This window comes from Helicoverpa zea, chromosome 6 (assembly GCF_022581195.2).
Source record: "Helicoverpa zea isolate HzStark_Cry1AcR chromosome 6, ilHelZeax1.1, whole genome shotgun sequence".
NCBI classification, from domain to species: Eukaryota; Metazoa; Arthropoda; class Insecta; order Lepidoptera; family Noctuidae; genus Helicoverpa; species Helicoverpa zea.
The window spans coordinates 1593162-1609598 of record NC_061457.1 but is presented as its reverse complement, the minus strand read 5'-3'; the positions used below and the strand labels follow the sequence as shown (position 1 = coordinate 1609598).

Below are 16437 nucleotides of genomic sequence, written 5' to 3'. Positions count from 1 at the left end.
GATTATGGGACCACCTGTGAGGTATACTCTATCAAACAAAAAAACAATTTAATAAAATAGTCCATTAATAGTTCTATGAACGACGTTTTCATAACAGCGCCTGAACAATTTTTAAAGCATTTTTTTCGTATGAAGGTGTAAAAAAAATGAATTGGAGAGTATGCCATATTTTTTTAAACATTTTTATCTTTTTTTTGAGATACGTCACATTGTTATAGGACGTGGGGCAATTTTGTATGGATTGTGATCCGTCTTCTTTGTTGTGCATACAACAATACCATAGTATTATATCATCTTTAAAATCAGAACCATAGAGAAACCTTGATACAAGTAAATACTTCCTACAAGTATTATCCTATCTCAAACTAATTGAAACCTTCTCAAATTCATTAATTATGATAATTTAGTTATGTCACGTCCTGTTTAACAATTTTGAAGGCAATTATTTATTTGCTTGTTTTTTTTATATACTGATAATTATTAATGCAAAAGTTTGTAAGAATGTACATGTTTGTTACTCTTTTGAGAAAAAAAAAAACAACTGACAGTAATAAATCTATATACCTACTTCTTATCCATTTGCAGAAAGCTATTTGAAGAATACTTGTACCATATGGAAAATCAAAACAATACATAACAAGGTCATTATATTAGATTTGCTTGAAACACACCATTAATTGTAGCATTTTAATCATAGATTTTTTGTAATTAATTGTTACAACATGATTTAGATTGAAGCAATGTAAAATCGATCTCAGTGGCGTGCACTTGGAGAGGCCTATGTCCAGCAGTGGACTGCGATAGGCTGATGATGATGATGATGATGTAAAAACCCAGAATGAAATGATAACATGATATTTCATTAATTAAGTACCTATACTACTTATTATTGAGATAAGTTAGAAGTAGGAATGCAAGAATTTATTATCTGATTATCTGATCTGCATATTATCTTTAAAAAAAATTAAATACTTGTAAGTAGGTACAGTCAAAATTATGTAATTCATAATAAATTTTTCAGAATATAAATCTGGCTTTCCCAAGAAAATATAATGTCAGATACCATACCTATTTTATGCAATTTTCTTCATTTCTAAACAGCAAAAAATATTGTTTGTAATGCATCTACTCTATTGTGTAGCTGTGATATTATGATTTAATGATGGGCTATGGTATGCCTCATCATATATGTTTATTTTCTAGCTGCAACACATAATTATGCATAATTTATTTGTTCTTTACCTTGGTTTTCCCAAGGTTAATTTCCTCTATGGAAGCTTCTGATAGGTTTAAAGTTAGACTGCAATGGCTTTGCTTAGATTTTCTGGAAAAAATGTTTGAAGTTTGAAAAATGAGCTTTCTTTTTCCAAAATATAAGATAACTACAGATGTCAGTTCAAGTATAAAAAATACAGACAAACATAATCATGCTGAAATGTAAAAAAAGTACAAATGGATGTGGTGTTCAAAATACGTGTTATCAGGCTCGCCAGCCAGTCCGCTATTATCCCATAGCAAAACAAAAACTGCGTGCGCGCAATTCGCAGGTGCAAGGACCCAAGGCTATCGCCGATCCTGACACAAAAAGAATTCACTATTGAGTCTACTTGATCTTCGCAATGCTGTCTCAAACTTTGCAAAATAACTAAGTAGGTAAGGGATTTTCGGATACTTTTCGCTCATTTGAATAGGAGCATCGCCCAAATCATTAAAAAACAAGATTGTAGAGATCCTAATCATCTTGTAATTTCAACAATTTAGACATGGAACATCCAGGAAAGAGTACCAAAAAATAAACAGATATAAGTTTAAAACTGCAGGTGCAGTGGCAACAATATTATTCTCAGTAGTAATCAGAGAAATTCCTCAATGACTCATCGTGGTTACGGAAAATCGTCGCTAGGCGGAGTGGTTCTGCAAGTTTTGCTCTTAGTTTATTTGGCCTTTCGTCTGGACTCGGAGCTGACTCACTAACCTGTTTTACTATCAAGGTGTCGCGCCTATTTTTTGATTTTGTTAAGTTAATATGTTAGCCATTGATTTGTAATCACTATGGTTTACGACCGATATATGTCTTGATGAGCCTGAAGGTAGTCTGTTTTGTTCCAAAATCTTTTGCGCAAACAAACAACATTTAGACTCTGCAAGACAAGCTGTATTGGCATGAGATGTTAATTTTTACTTTGAGGTCCTTACCTTCCCTCCTACGCTTTAACGGTATTTATGCCCTAAATCATTTTAATCACCCGTGCGGATCTGACGTGTTAAAAGAACTGTTGCCTAATTCGTGAATACCAAAATAAAAAGTCCGATTTCCTTTAATTATGAGTAAGGAATCCTTTTCGGTTTTCCATAAACATGTAACTGTTAGTAATTAAGTTTGTTTTATTCTTTATGGTTTTACCAAAACAATTACTCTGGTCGACGACCTCAAAGGCCTTGCCATGTTACATATTTGGTAGAACAGTCCTTTACTTCCTACGCACGTGGTTCGTTCCATGTTTGGTAGAGAATTAAACTTGATAGACAAGCAAACAGACCAACAAGAATCGCGGGAATTCGCCATCGTTACGTGTTGCTTTTACAAAGTACGACATTTAAACCGTGGGTGCAGTGGGCTAGTTCTACTTAGTTTTTTTTTCAATTCCTATAAACTGATATCCATTAGAGACTTTACTGCAGCCTACCGCTTAGAGCGAGCTTACAGTTTCCCTTTGAAAATACTATGCATGCCGTAGCCAACAGCTAACTTCATATAGTCTCCCTGAAATACACCGTCTGTGTAGAACCACATGGTTCTACGCCTATCAAAAACAAAAGGTAACAGCACTGTTCTACATATAAAATTCAATACAATGACTGTAATTAAAGGTCCTCATGTGGGCATCTGTTACAATGATTGCCGGCGGGGGCTAACCAAGGAGACAATGAGAAAGCGGCCTCAATAACACTTGGGTAATAGACCAGCCTGACCTTACCCTTGTTAGACTGTTTGTTAAGACATTACAATACGTAATTGTTACAAGACATTGTACGTGATATCGGTAATTTGATTAGTTTTGGACTGATACAGAGTTTATCTTTAGCTAAAACCGTTTTGATATTCCGTTCATTCGCGTTGTCCTATCACACCGAGCCAGATTCAGAGTTTTCTTTTGCGGTACCTAATAGTAGTGGGAGTGCGTATCGCACAGAGGTAAAAGAGATTTACAGAAATATCAAAGTTATGTTTTTTAAAAAGACCCAATCTGTAAAAAAAGCAAATACTTACGTATTGTATCTAATCGAAAAGTCTTCGGGTGACCTTTGTTTGCTTGACTGGCCCGCGAAACAAATAATTTCATGGATTAATTAGATTATGTTTTTACACTTAGAACCTCAGGATAAGGCCAATTAAATACGTGACCAAATATCAATAACAATCAGAAAAGGTGCAGTTTACGTTAGGGACTGTAAATTACGTAAGAAGTGTCGTAAATAATTTTAATCCCTAATTAGGTAATCTTTCTTCTATTTCGAACAAGTATCATTTGAAGTCGACAAAACATTACTAATGGATGTTGATTCCCACATTCAGGTCATTTATGGTGTCAATACTATTTATAACAAGTGTATTTTAAAATACGATATCTAAATTACACTCACATAACTTAAATGCATTAGATCTACATAATTTATTATCTGCGTACGCACCTAAATTATCTCCGTGGCCAACTGCAACAATCGATTGATTAAATAATCAAGGCTAACAGCTGTTTACTTGGATTCCGATAATATCGTGTCATTGTTACTGTGGCTGAAGAGAACTAAGTCAGTAGATTCCTGATTCGCGACGGACGCCGACAATCATGAAATTACACTATCCGACTATCCGTATTGAGGACAATGACTTCCATCTAGTGTAAACCGCATTTAGATCAACACGATTTTGTATAAAAATCAGAAAGCCATCAAAAGCAATAGTGTTTAAGTTGTGGTTTGTAAACAACAATAAGGAGGGAAATAGCATTATTGCAGGCTCTGCGTTAGATCAATTTGCCGTATCAATCTATTTTCAGATGTAATGAAATATGTAAAACGAAATGTCGCAAAATTTTAGAAGGTACATTTTGGACTCTTCCTTTGTTATAAAAAAAAAACTGAAATGCAATCATATCCAATGAAGTTTGGTACATTTATACATCGTTAACTCCAATCTCTGAGCCGTTACTTGTAGCTGTAATTCACCATCAACAATATTAGTAAAGTAACGCATCACGATTGCTCATAAACTCGTAAAGAAAAGCTGTGATAATTAAAACAACGGTTACAGTTCTGTGATTAGTCAATCACAACGGAAAAGATGAATGAACTTTTCGCTTCATCGACAAGAAAATGGCGACTCGAAGGACGGAAGCTGTTTAAGATTTGCTTGTTCAAAGGCAAAGGAAATTGAAGTATACATCCTATGCTGGACGATGGATACGGATGCAAATATATCCGCTACATTACCTGTGTTGCCATAATAATACTTTTTTCTACGTTTTTCCGGAAATGTCTTAACGGAATCATAATATTACTTATGTAAAAATGACAGTCTGGAAGTCTTTACAGAGAAGGTGGGGCTGGCAATTTCAAACTTTTTTTAAGATCTGGATTCCTCTCCCGATGTTTTCCTTCATCGTAGTCATTGTTTTCCAAGATGAATGTCCTAGCTTAGGGAATGGAAATTATCTTACTTAATTATATAATTACTAGTTGAAAGACCATCAAAAATGGCTTTTACATTTTGTTTGAACACCATGATTCAAAACATTATGCTGCTTTATCATTTCAAATTATAATTTAAACGCGTGGGAGATTAGGGCATGACTGGATTACTATATCCGTGCTAGTTTGTAACCTGATAAGTGCTAGGATAATGTCCGTAAATCATATTTGGCACACATTTTGTGTTTAGTATAACAGTAAGTATTGTATTCGCTATCCCAAACGAGATTTTTTCAGTATCTTTGTGAATGCAATCACATACAAAACGTACTTATTTAGTAAACGGTAAATGGTCTTTGTACTATTACCTAGTTATATTGTGTCCTGTAACATTTTTTACGCATGGCTAAAAGTAATAATGAACTCCAAAAATTCTCTATAGTAACTGTATTTTTAGTTGGTGCTCATTTTTGGAACTAAGTACTACGGACTGAAAGTCGATGCTACATAATATGTACATAGGTGGCAAAAAAAAGCCTGGAGATAATGACTGTCAACATGGTTCTTATAGGGTTTGGCACTTTACCGTGACTTTTACTTTTGAGTAACGTAACATTGTGTGTAAAATGTAAGAAAAATATTGCCTGTTTTACTGTAGACTTTCCAGATAGCTTGCCGCGCAATCAACTGAAAGTTGTTTGATGTAGATGTTGCCTTGCAAGTGAAGCAAGGCCTACAGATGTTATAAGTGCTTAAATGTGTCGTATCAACCGTTAATCTTCAACACAGGAAGATAAATGGCTGATATATAAAGTAATTATTAAAATATCGTAATTTTTCATGTTATGGTGTAAACAGGTAAATTATGCACATGTGCCTTACCAAGAACAAAATTATGCGTAAATGGCTTAAGACTTCAGAATAGAAAGAAAGAAATCTTTACTTATCATAATGTAATTACAATAGGTGTTTTATGATAAGTATCTAGTCTAATTCATTCTACAACGAAAATATTACGAGGATACTCAATGCTCCAGCTCTGCATGGTCTTTAAGAATCTCTTAACAATTCCCCCATCCTCAAATTAATCGCTAATAACAATAATTAGCACATAATTAGTTAAGTCGTGTTAATTATAATAATCTGCTAGCGTGTCCGTCAATGTAGGTAGGTACTTATGGAGAACACGTGTGAAATCAAGCCATCCTTGGCCTATTAATTATTTGATTGTTCTTTGCGATCTGGTATCACGGTTCTTCCGCCCTCGTAGGAAGCACGGCATACAAATAGGTGCTATTTACAGGCTAATTATGAAAATAGCCTGATGGAATCACCATCTTTGATTGATTGAACAGGAAAGAAGCGTTTGACACGCTATAGTTTCTACTTTTTTGTACCTAGGTATTTAAAATCTGTTCATCGCTTCTTAAGTCTATTTTTCAGTATACTTACCTAGTCGTATTAAGAGCACACTACAAAATTTTAGTCGGCCGATAGCATGTTTCGGCTCATAAATCAGTACCTATAAAGATGAGTGGTAATACACCCATTACAAAGATCGGGTGTTTAGCCGGTGTCAGGCCTGAAACCTTTGATTAGAATCAAGACATTCTTTTAAAAAAATGCCATACTTACATCGAGTCAGCTGTCGGCGGACTGTTGTGGTCTGCAGTGTAAGGAGAGTGTACTCTTAGTCACTCACATTTAGTTGTACAAATTAGTTACGTCTTACTTTCATATTTTAGATGAATGAACATTAGCATAGCTATAAAGCGAATGTTTGTCTTTTCCTCAAACATGTACGAGTGTATCGTAATATATGATCTTCAACGGTACCAGTCCGTGTGGGTCGTTTCAAGGGCAGCTCTAAACATAACGGTTAAAACATCTTATGACTTTATATAAAAACGAAAACAAAACTTCTTGTCATGACTAGTGAACACATCCTTACACAAGGAAAGGAAGACTTGATCTCATAAAAACATGACTAATTTTATAAAAAAATATACCTATGTATTCTAATATGGAGTTTTTACTTGAAATTTAGATGTCGTCGATAATTTTTTCTCCAATATAAAATTACAACTATCTTCTCTGAGATGTTAAATTCCAATTAATTAAAGAAAGTTCATTAAGATTACGTCGAACACCCACGCACGTTTCATTATTAAATGCAAATGATTAGATTTGTGACATAAATCAATTCTCCAAACTTCGAGCTTAAATCAATTTATTTTAAATCGAGATTTTCTGTACTGAGATTTAATTTTATTATTGATGGTTAATTAATTAATTGCCTACGCTATCGACAAGTTCAATTACACAGTTAAAATGACTTGTCTTCAATCCATCAATTTGTATGTCTACTATATAGTTGTAGCACAGATTATTAAATAGTTTTGGTTGTAGTTACTAGTAATTACTATATCTTACTACGGCCTATGTTCGCCTATCATTTGTAGGTACTACAATTATTATGAGACATGTCATCATTATTGTATCTCATTCTATTGCGCATGAACTAACGGACAATGAAATCAATTTGTTTGCGAAAACAAAGACCTAAATGTGGTTTTAGGAATGGAGAATTACGTACATGCTACAATTATTATGCCACCCAGAGTGCTCATTGACAAACCAACAACCAAATATGAAAAACCACATTACATAAACGTCAAATCGTATCAATAAACAAATAAACATTGTTACAAACAATATTTTGTTATGTATATTTAAATATTACGCCTGTCTGTTCGTTGCTTATCATCACTAATTAGACAACATAGCCAAATATGAAAAGCACTTGAACGTCAAATTCAATCCAAACAATAAACATTAGGCACCTATTACGTAATAAATGTTCTAATATTTAAATTACGCCTGCATGATTAATGCACGTTACTAATTAGGTACACCAAATCATACTTAGTTATCTTAAACCGGAAGCACAAAGGGTACATGTACCGTTGTAGATTGCTAATCCTTAAATAGAAACAGCTGGATCAACCCTTCTATTACCACCGTATCTAAAGAGCAAAAATAGCTTTCAACCATTGCACAGGTACTGATATAAGAAGGGATCAAAAACCTTTGCTAATCAGCTCATGAACTGCAGTTAAATTATGAAATATGAACATCAAAGGACCAATCTATCAGCAAAGTGATCAGCGCAATCGAGCATCAAATTGCCTCGCCGGATGTCTGCGCAGACGCACCACAATAAAACGCACTGAGCTTGTGCAGACAACAAAATAAAGCATTCGCAATGAATAATGCAACAAATGCTTCTATTAAACATGTATTTTATTCTACAAAATCAGTGTTAAACTTGATAGTGACTTAAACACTTGCAAAGAAAATATTACAAAATAATATAATAATTATACGGAATAACGTGCAGGTTTTACGAATTGCATCAATGTTGCACCGACAGATTTAAGAGTCTACTTCTGGCCCACTTATGACTACTTTTGCAAGTCTAGAATCGTCTGTGCATTTTTTTCTGTGCTTAGAAATGAGTATCTTCACGCTTGGGTACGTTACATATGTACATCTACTTTTGTCAATAAAAGACAATGTGCTTTTTCCTTTTTCTTCGGCGAGTCTTCCTAATTTGCTGAATTAGCATTGTGTATTTACGGCCAGTACCCCGGGTTAATGACCACGTTATACCATTGCGGGTGCCTGTGCGCAATGCTACTACAATGAGCAAAATTCGCACGCCAAAAGTTGCTTTATGCTTTTGGCAATAGAGAGCAACATTCTGTGCAGAATCTTGGTAAGCCTCAATTATTTCATCAATTGTTTAGATGCATTCTGGTAGCAGGAATGAGTCTAAGTTCAGTTTCTATTGATCAATGTAATGAGCTGATAGCGAACCAATTTGGTTGCTGAAGTGGTTACCTCATGCCTTCATTCACTTAATAGCTTTATCTTTCTTGCATTTGGTCGGATCTTCCCACTTTCTCTATTTATGTCAATCTCTTATTAAATAAGTATTTTGCGAAATTATTTCTCATAGGTAGGTATGTGTTAATCTAAACAATCTGTTGATTGTTTCACAATCTGTGACATTGATGACAAGGCGAAATATTTGTGATTTTGCTACTAATTTAATAATCTTAACCTTGATCTCTTTTGTAGCTCAAAATCGAATATTGAGTTTTGTGTTTGTAGTAAAACTGAACTTATTTACACCATGAAGAACGATTAAATGAAACGGTCTTTCAAATCCTTCCAAAAAATCGTTTGGGATGTAAAGCGAGCTAGGCAAAGCTCAAAATAAATTCGCAATTTAATTGCAATTCCCAAAAAATATCTAAAGATGTGTTTCTTGTTTATACCAATAGATATGCTGGAAACTTGAGAACAGAGGGGCCCGTCCACAAACATGTTTGTGGCGACGTGCTCGCGAAAAACATTATAAGGTTAAACACCCGACTGTTGACTCTCCTGACATGTGTTTGGTATATGCGACCAGTACTGCACTACTATGTAAACTTAGAACTTAGTCGCACCATAACAAGACGCTCCTAGGATATAATAATTGAAGGAAACTAAAATAAAAACCAGATAACTTGACTTTTCTATATGACCGACGATGAAACTTCTTCAAAGCACCTAAAGGATTTTTTTTTTTCAAAAATTTGACGTTTTACATAAAAGTTCGTGAATGCGCAGCTTAACGGGACTTCTGCTTCACAGCCTCGATTCTATGTTAATAGCAACGTATAATGTATTCAGTAATTTAAAAATTAATTAAGTTATTTAGCAAATACTAAGTTTTGCATACTAAATGCCAGATCTTTATAATTTCCAAATTATTGTCACATTTCGAATGCTAACAGAAATATCGATGTTATATTGTAATTTATTAATTACTGCATCCACATTTGTAAACAGCATTGCATTCGCGCATATAAATGAAGATGTCAAAACTGATAATGTATGAGCGCGGATCGCAATTTCTCTACAACTTTTATTTGCAAATATGACAGCTGTCAAAAGATAAAGTAAAGACCAACCAACTGTTTGGAAGGAGGAGTAATATGATTTATGTAGATGCCTTTATCTAACCAAACACATGATCAATTTTATAGAACCTCCAAATATTGTTGCGTAAACTATAGAAAGTAACAAATTTCAGCGCACGATTACATAAAAAGTTTTTAAAACGTTAGACTATTTCGTTTGCAGTACAAAGAGTCCTTTTATAATTAAAATCGCAAAAAGAAAGTATACCTTTCGATTTTAATTGACCAATTACGCAGAAACAGCGAGCAGTGTGGTATCGATCATTGTTTGGAGAAATTATTCACATTCACAGAGTAGCTTCCCTTCCCAACAAAATGTAAACAGCTCCATCCTAATGTAAAAAAAATCTGTCTAAAAAGTCAATAACTTTAGCCTGCATAGTTTGTCATTGCTCAGGATGATTGCAGTGATTTTCGAATGTCTCGCATAAAATGTGATCGGACTTAGACTAGATTCAAGCGATAAAAACATCTTGTGGCTTCTAACTGGCTTGATCTCTAGTCTGATTTTCACGGTAATCGATTTTCTACAGCTACCATCATTGGCTACAGTAAAATTTGCCGTAAAATTGCTAACTGTACCTGCGGATCTTATTTGGTTTCATGTTTTAGTTGATTGGATAACAAATTAGAGAGTCATTAAATGCTGTAATGTTATAAACAGTTCTTTCCAGGATTTATAACGGTAGGTATGTCAAAATTAAATACAATAACAAATCATTCTTGTAAGAAGCCCTTTGCGAATAAAAATAGGACAAGCCATGAAATGAAGCTACAGCTTTACATCATAATTTTCCAAAAAAAAAAAAAAAACATTTAAATATTGAAATATAAGTACATTCCAAAAGAACAGTATTCATTTGGATATTCTGGACGCTGTATGCGTAAGTAGGTGAATGTCTGCAGGACCTACTCACGACAGTGGCATGTCTCGGCTGTCCTTAGGCACAGATACATGCAAGGTTCACATAGAACTGCGTATTTGCAAAGTACTTAGCAAGACTTCATTTAAAGGACTGAAGGCTTTCAGGGAAGCTTGACTACTACAAAAGCGATGGCGAACGTTTTCCAATAGCTGTCATTAAACATTACTTGTTTCCATTTACATTTTTCCGGGTTCAATGACCATATGTCGAGGTATTTACGAGTACGGCCATGGCATATCGGGTGCAAAGTTCGCAAAAAGATATCAACGTTTATTAATATAATAACTATTACCGCGAGTCACGTACAACAGTGCCGCCATACAAAATGTAACTCGACACACAAAACGCATTTAAGTGGCAAGAAGACAGTTATCACGTAACACTTGGCTCAGTAATACTAAACACATCAAACTACAAATAAGGTATGCTCAGGACATCGTTGTCGTGTGTTACGATCATTGTTTTGCAAAATACACTCAAACATTAGCTTTCGACTCCTGCGCAAGGACATTCTTATTTCAAACGATTGATTGTGATTCGTCGCTCGTCGCACGAACAACGAATGACGTGTGCGTACGTGATCTAACTTAGTATGAATTAGTAATATTAATTATCACCTTTTTAGCATTGCTATCAAACGAGTACTTTCAATTTTTTTTCGAGCTCTTGACGAGTAAAAGTCGTAGAGAGGTTTGCACAAGGGTGGTTAGTGAAAGTGCTTGCATAACAATTGTTTGCTCCTTAAACCTGTAAAATACCAGTTGTTTGAGTGCAATTCGCGCTCTTAGTTTTGGAAAACCCGTTATCTGTGTTTCTTATCGGTATTCAGCGTTCGTTTGTCCACAATGAAGTCACGAACTAATCCGAAGTGGCGTGTTTTCTGTAAACCTATTAGCTCAACTGCGATTTTGGCTCGATAAAGTCTGTTTTCAAGGACATCTCACGCACGTCTTCTTGATGTATTTGCCGGTTTCATCCAATAATGAGCGACCGTACAGTCGAAGACAATATTGAAACTGTAATTACACGCTTGTGGATTTGTATGAGTATGTGTCAGGACATTTGATTTATTACAAGTAATCACCAAGTAAACGACAGAATACATTACGATACACCGTATGTGCCCTAACGAGGGAACGATCGAGTTCTTGTTTATAGTGGATATCTTATCCTTCGCTAATGTGTTATCTTTTAGCATTCGAAAAAGTTATTTTTGTCTTTTACTGGAAGTTCCTTAGAATCAGATTTTTGATATTGAGAACTGACTACCCTGAAGCGTTCGGAGCACTTGACTGAAGAGTAATTGCCCGGTAACTCTAGATTCAACATGACTGTACTATACTCAGGATTAGCTTAACTAAGTAGGAACCTACATTAAAAAATAAAAGATACCAAGTACCAAACCATCCCATGTCTCCGGAATGATCGACACAGTAATAAAAGAAAGACTGTCTTTTAATAACAACAGTCTCTGTGTATGTATGTGTGCAATGACGTAGATACCGTGCCAACTGGTGCCAAGCTGCAAGACAAAATAAAGGAACTCGGCCACCGCGGTTACAGCGTTCCCGTTACCGAATGAATCATAAAAACTTAGCATTTGTTACAAACCCGATCTGCGGATTGGTAGAAAAAATAGATTTGTAGGCAAAAATGTGGTAGAGCATATTTTCTGCACCTAACTCCTTGGGCATGATAAACTAAATCTTATTCTCAACCAGTAAGATTGTTAATTGAAATGATGCTTATTAAACGATTTACATTTGAACTCTGGAACCTGGCTTGTCAATAAATAAAAATACTGAAGTTCCTTCTTTTACATTTACATCCTCTAGTCAGTCAGTTGTATGCAGTTTGGCGTATGACGAACAGGTCCAGCGCGGACCGATGACATTTTAAGGAAACTGGTCACACCGCATTGTTGGGTAACCACCTTTAATTAAGGCTTTAACGTATCGTATTTTTGTTATTCACAGAATCTTTGAGTCTGTTTTGGTTTTTGCATATGTATGGACAAATATTTCCTCGATTAGCAATGATCACAAAATTCTTTACATCTCAGTAACAGCTTAAATTATCCTTAACATGCCTTATCACATTTTAACATCATGGGCTTTTTATGTCAAGTCTTTATCTGAACCGAATTATTGCTTATCTGAAATCTTAGAACCCTCACTAATAGTAGCTTCCTATATAAGCTGTGCAATTTATTCTCAGGATCCAAATTCCGCAGAGGATTATCTCGTGTTTGTTTTAGCAACGAACATAAGTTAACCTCAAGATCGTACATCAGATAACAGATGAGTGACAGGAGCTCTGGTTCCCAAGCACGAGGAACCAATTGTGACGCAATTGTTTCACTTTTTATTAAGTCGATGGAATCCGATATTATTGCTTTCACAACATTGATTGATAAGAACTTATTTGTTGTAAATGCTGTAGAAGGCTTGCCTTACAGTTTTCGTTTTACTTTCATTTGGTATTGAAAATATCGTGTAATGTGGTGCTTCCTATATATCTGATTATTGATTGCTCATATATGTAAATTGCGTAGAAATACCAATACTGATAGACATAATGCAACGCTATCTGACTTACTTTCATAACTGCATCGTCCGAAATTCTCAACATTTTGTAATAAAAATGCACTACCAAGTTTAGAATATCTCGTCCCCTGTCTATCACAGTTTTATCAACATGTTTTACTTTACTCTCCTCTTAGGACCTCTCCTCAGACACAGAGGTCTTTAGCTCAACACTCACATTGGCGATAACTTTATCTAAACTCCTCAATCACAAACCACTTTCAGTGCAAGTTAGCTTCGCTTTCCAATACACCTGATTGTTGTTCTATTATCATTTGCCATTTCTTGCTGTGTCTCACTCAATACCAATCCATCATATATTGATGGGATTACAACCTTTTTTGTAACAACTATAAAGATTAATGTCTTTCCGTATTTGGCTTGCCACTTGATCTCGTTGTGTTGTGTAAGTAGGGTCAAAGTTTTAGTAGAGTCTAATGTTTTTTTTTCACTCATCTTTTGGCATAGTAAAAGTTATATCTTACATTCCACCAATCGCTAGCGGTATCGTTGGACGATAGTGTATTATTATGATTACGAAATATTTAATGGTATTAAGGCTCGAGATAATTAATACTCTTGCTGTAGAGAGAACACTTATTTTTCGATTTTCGGTTAGTTGTCTTCAAATGTCAGTAACAGAATCTCGACACTCGACAATCTTGACATCGAGCGTGGGACACTACGAGTGATGGAATCATATCTCAATTTCTAAAATTATCTTTTATTTCTAAATCATTTATTTAATTAGAAAGTACAAGAGTCGTACGTATCATCAGCTGTCTTCGAAACGGATATTTGTGAGAAAATAACATGAGTGAGCAATTTTTACTACATTACTATTACTCTATAAGTAGTTAATCCGTCGGTGTAGACCTTTGTCCTCAGTTCTCAGATGTTACGAGTGTATTGCATAAGTGTCGTATGTTCATTGTTTTGGCTATATTATCTGAAATGAGATAACATTTAATTCTAGCATCTCTGGGAACTTTTATTTGGCACTTTCCACGCCATTATTAACAAAGTATGTAACGTCCGGTTTTATGGCTTCGGTATTGACCATTTTGTTTGTTCGTTGTAAGCGAGATTTTGTGGAATTAGCTATCGACGGAACATTTCATTATGCATCCGCTTGTAAAAGATATTTTATGAATGTATTCACTGTTTAACAGGTTTTATCTTCGACAAATTAACATGCAGCCCAATAAGTCACTACAATGTTGTCTCTAAGCTATAGTGAATTTACACCACCAACACAATTGACTACCATGGCGTGTCCACAATTTGTTAGAAGCATATTAGTTCCAAGATCAACACCTACGCCAGCTCGTTCCAATTCGACTCATTCACAAAATCGTACCTATCTAACACAATTACCCAAATGTTGTTGACCTCTAACTTTCGTTAGCGCTGCAGTATCTACGTCAGCCGTGACACAGGCATGAAACATGGTTATAGAACACTCATGTTTATCTTTAGATCTCAATTGTTTTCATTTTTTCTATTGATAGTTGGATTGTTTCAAAGTTTATGATCCGCTCAATGAGATTGAATAAACATCATACAATATGATTGAACAAATATTTTACTGTTTTGAGGAATTCCAGAAGTAGTTAAGTTTAATGAGAATATCTCTGTTTTTCCATTTATCCAATTCCCAATCCTAAGGTCCTATCACATTAGAAAACAAATGAGACAAATAAATAGACGTATTTATATTATCACGGGAATCACCATCAGCGTTGTATTTATTGTATTTGTTCACGCCCTCTAATAGTAGTGATTGTTTGTCATTACGTCTGTTAGCTATCAGTTGTTGCGAGACTTTCTACGTCGCCATTATGACAGACGTGACTTTAATTCTTTAGATTACACTACTTGACTGTGCCAGTGTGGTTTCTCGCTAAATTATTGTTTTACAATGTAAACATTGTGTCATGTCGTGTTGCAGTAGGTGATAATTTATTTGGAACGCGTTGTGACACCCGTAAGTTGGATTTGTGGACGCTCTTATTTGAATGGTACTGCATGCCGATTTAGAGCTCTAATATGTGGAGACACTTTTTTCAGCTTTCTTCATCTACTTATTTACGTCTCGTTAACCAAACAAAATTAAAACGAATCTTTCAGGATCGTTATCACTGGAATATCTTGAAAAATATTTTCAGTTGAAAAACTTCACACGTCTATATCGCTACTACATATTGTGAAGCTAACTTAAAATAACTATTATACAAGGTTATTTATTAGACATGTGCCAAAGTATAAGCGGTCATTAAAATTCTTTTAGTATTCAAATATATCATTAACATTCTTATGTAGTTACAAGATGCGGTCAGTATAATCTTGAAGGATTTCCACTAGGTAGGTAGGTAGGTAGCCAACTTGTTATAACTTTATTAAATCACATGTCATTTTAAACAATGAGATGAGCTCAATTGAATTTTTATTGTTAACAATTGCTTAGTTATATTCTTTATTGTATGACGAATGAATACGAAACGATTTTGCAATACATTTGAGTAAACCCGAAAAAATTTGGTCGAGTATAGAGTTTGGATGCAGTATAGCAATAAGATCTCCTTGGTCCTCGCTTGGTATTTAGTTCAGTAGTGCATGAGTGTTTGCATACAATGTGTGCTGATAATATTCGTGTGCAGGTGTTGCAGATGTGCGAGGATGCCGTGATAACGTAAGCCGCTATTTGTAGTTGCACTTACCTACCTAGAGGGTCGCTCTTTATACACGAATAGACTGAAGAATAAATCGATTATGCGGACCTTTAAACTTTCGAAAGTAACGCTGAAAATTGTCAGGCTTTGTAGTAAAAAAATTGAAGCGGCAATCTCCCGTACATTCTGCATTTTCAAATTGCCGTTTCATCACCTAAATTATATCCACACTTTTTGTGGATGGTTATTAAGAAAATGTAGACCTAGCATGAAATTTTAATCGAAATGTCAGCAAATTCGAATCAGGTTGAATAACTGCGTGACCCCGCTGTACATTCAATAGAATGAAACCTTAAAACATGTTAGAGATTCTATAGTGGATATCATGAAGCGCTTCTATGTTAATTTCTGCAGCAATTTAATTCTTCATAAGTAGCTAGCTAAATTATTCATGAAAACTGTTAGGCCAAAAGAATAGTTTTAGAGCCTGCATAAAACAGTTATAATAAAGTTGTATAATGTAGAATAATTG

At 34.8% G+C, this 16437-nt stretch overlaps 1 protein-coding gene across 1 annotated transcript in view; it reads left to right on the top strand.

Moving 5' to 3' along the window:
- LOC124631467 (ephexin-1) overlaps window positions 1-16437 on the top strand; it is a 97092-nt gene that overhangs the window by 2423 nt on the left and 78232 nt on the right. The gene's annotated exons all lie outside the window — the stretch shown is intronic.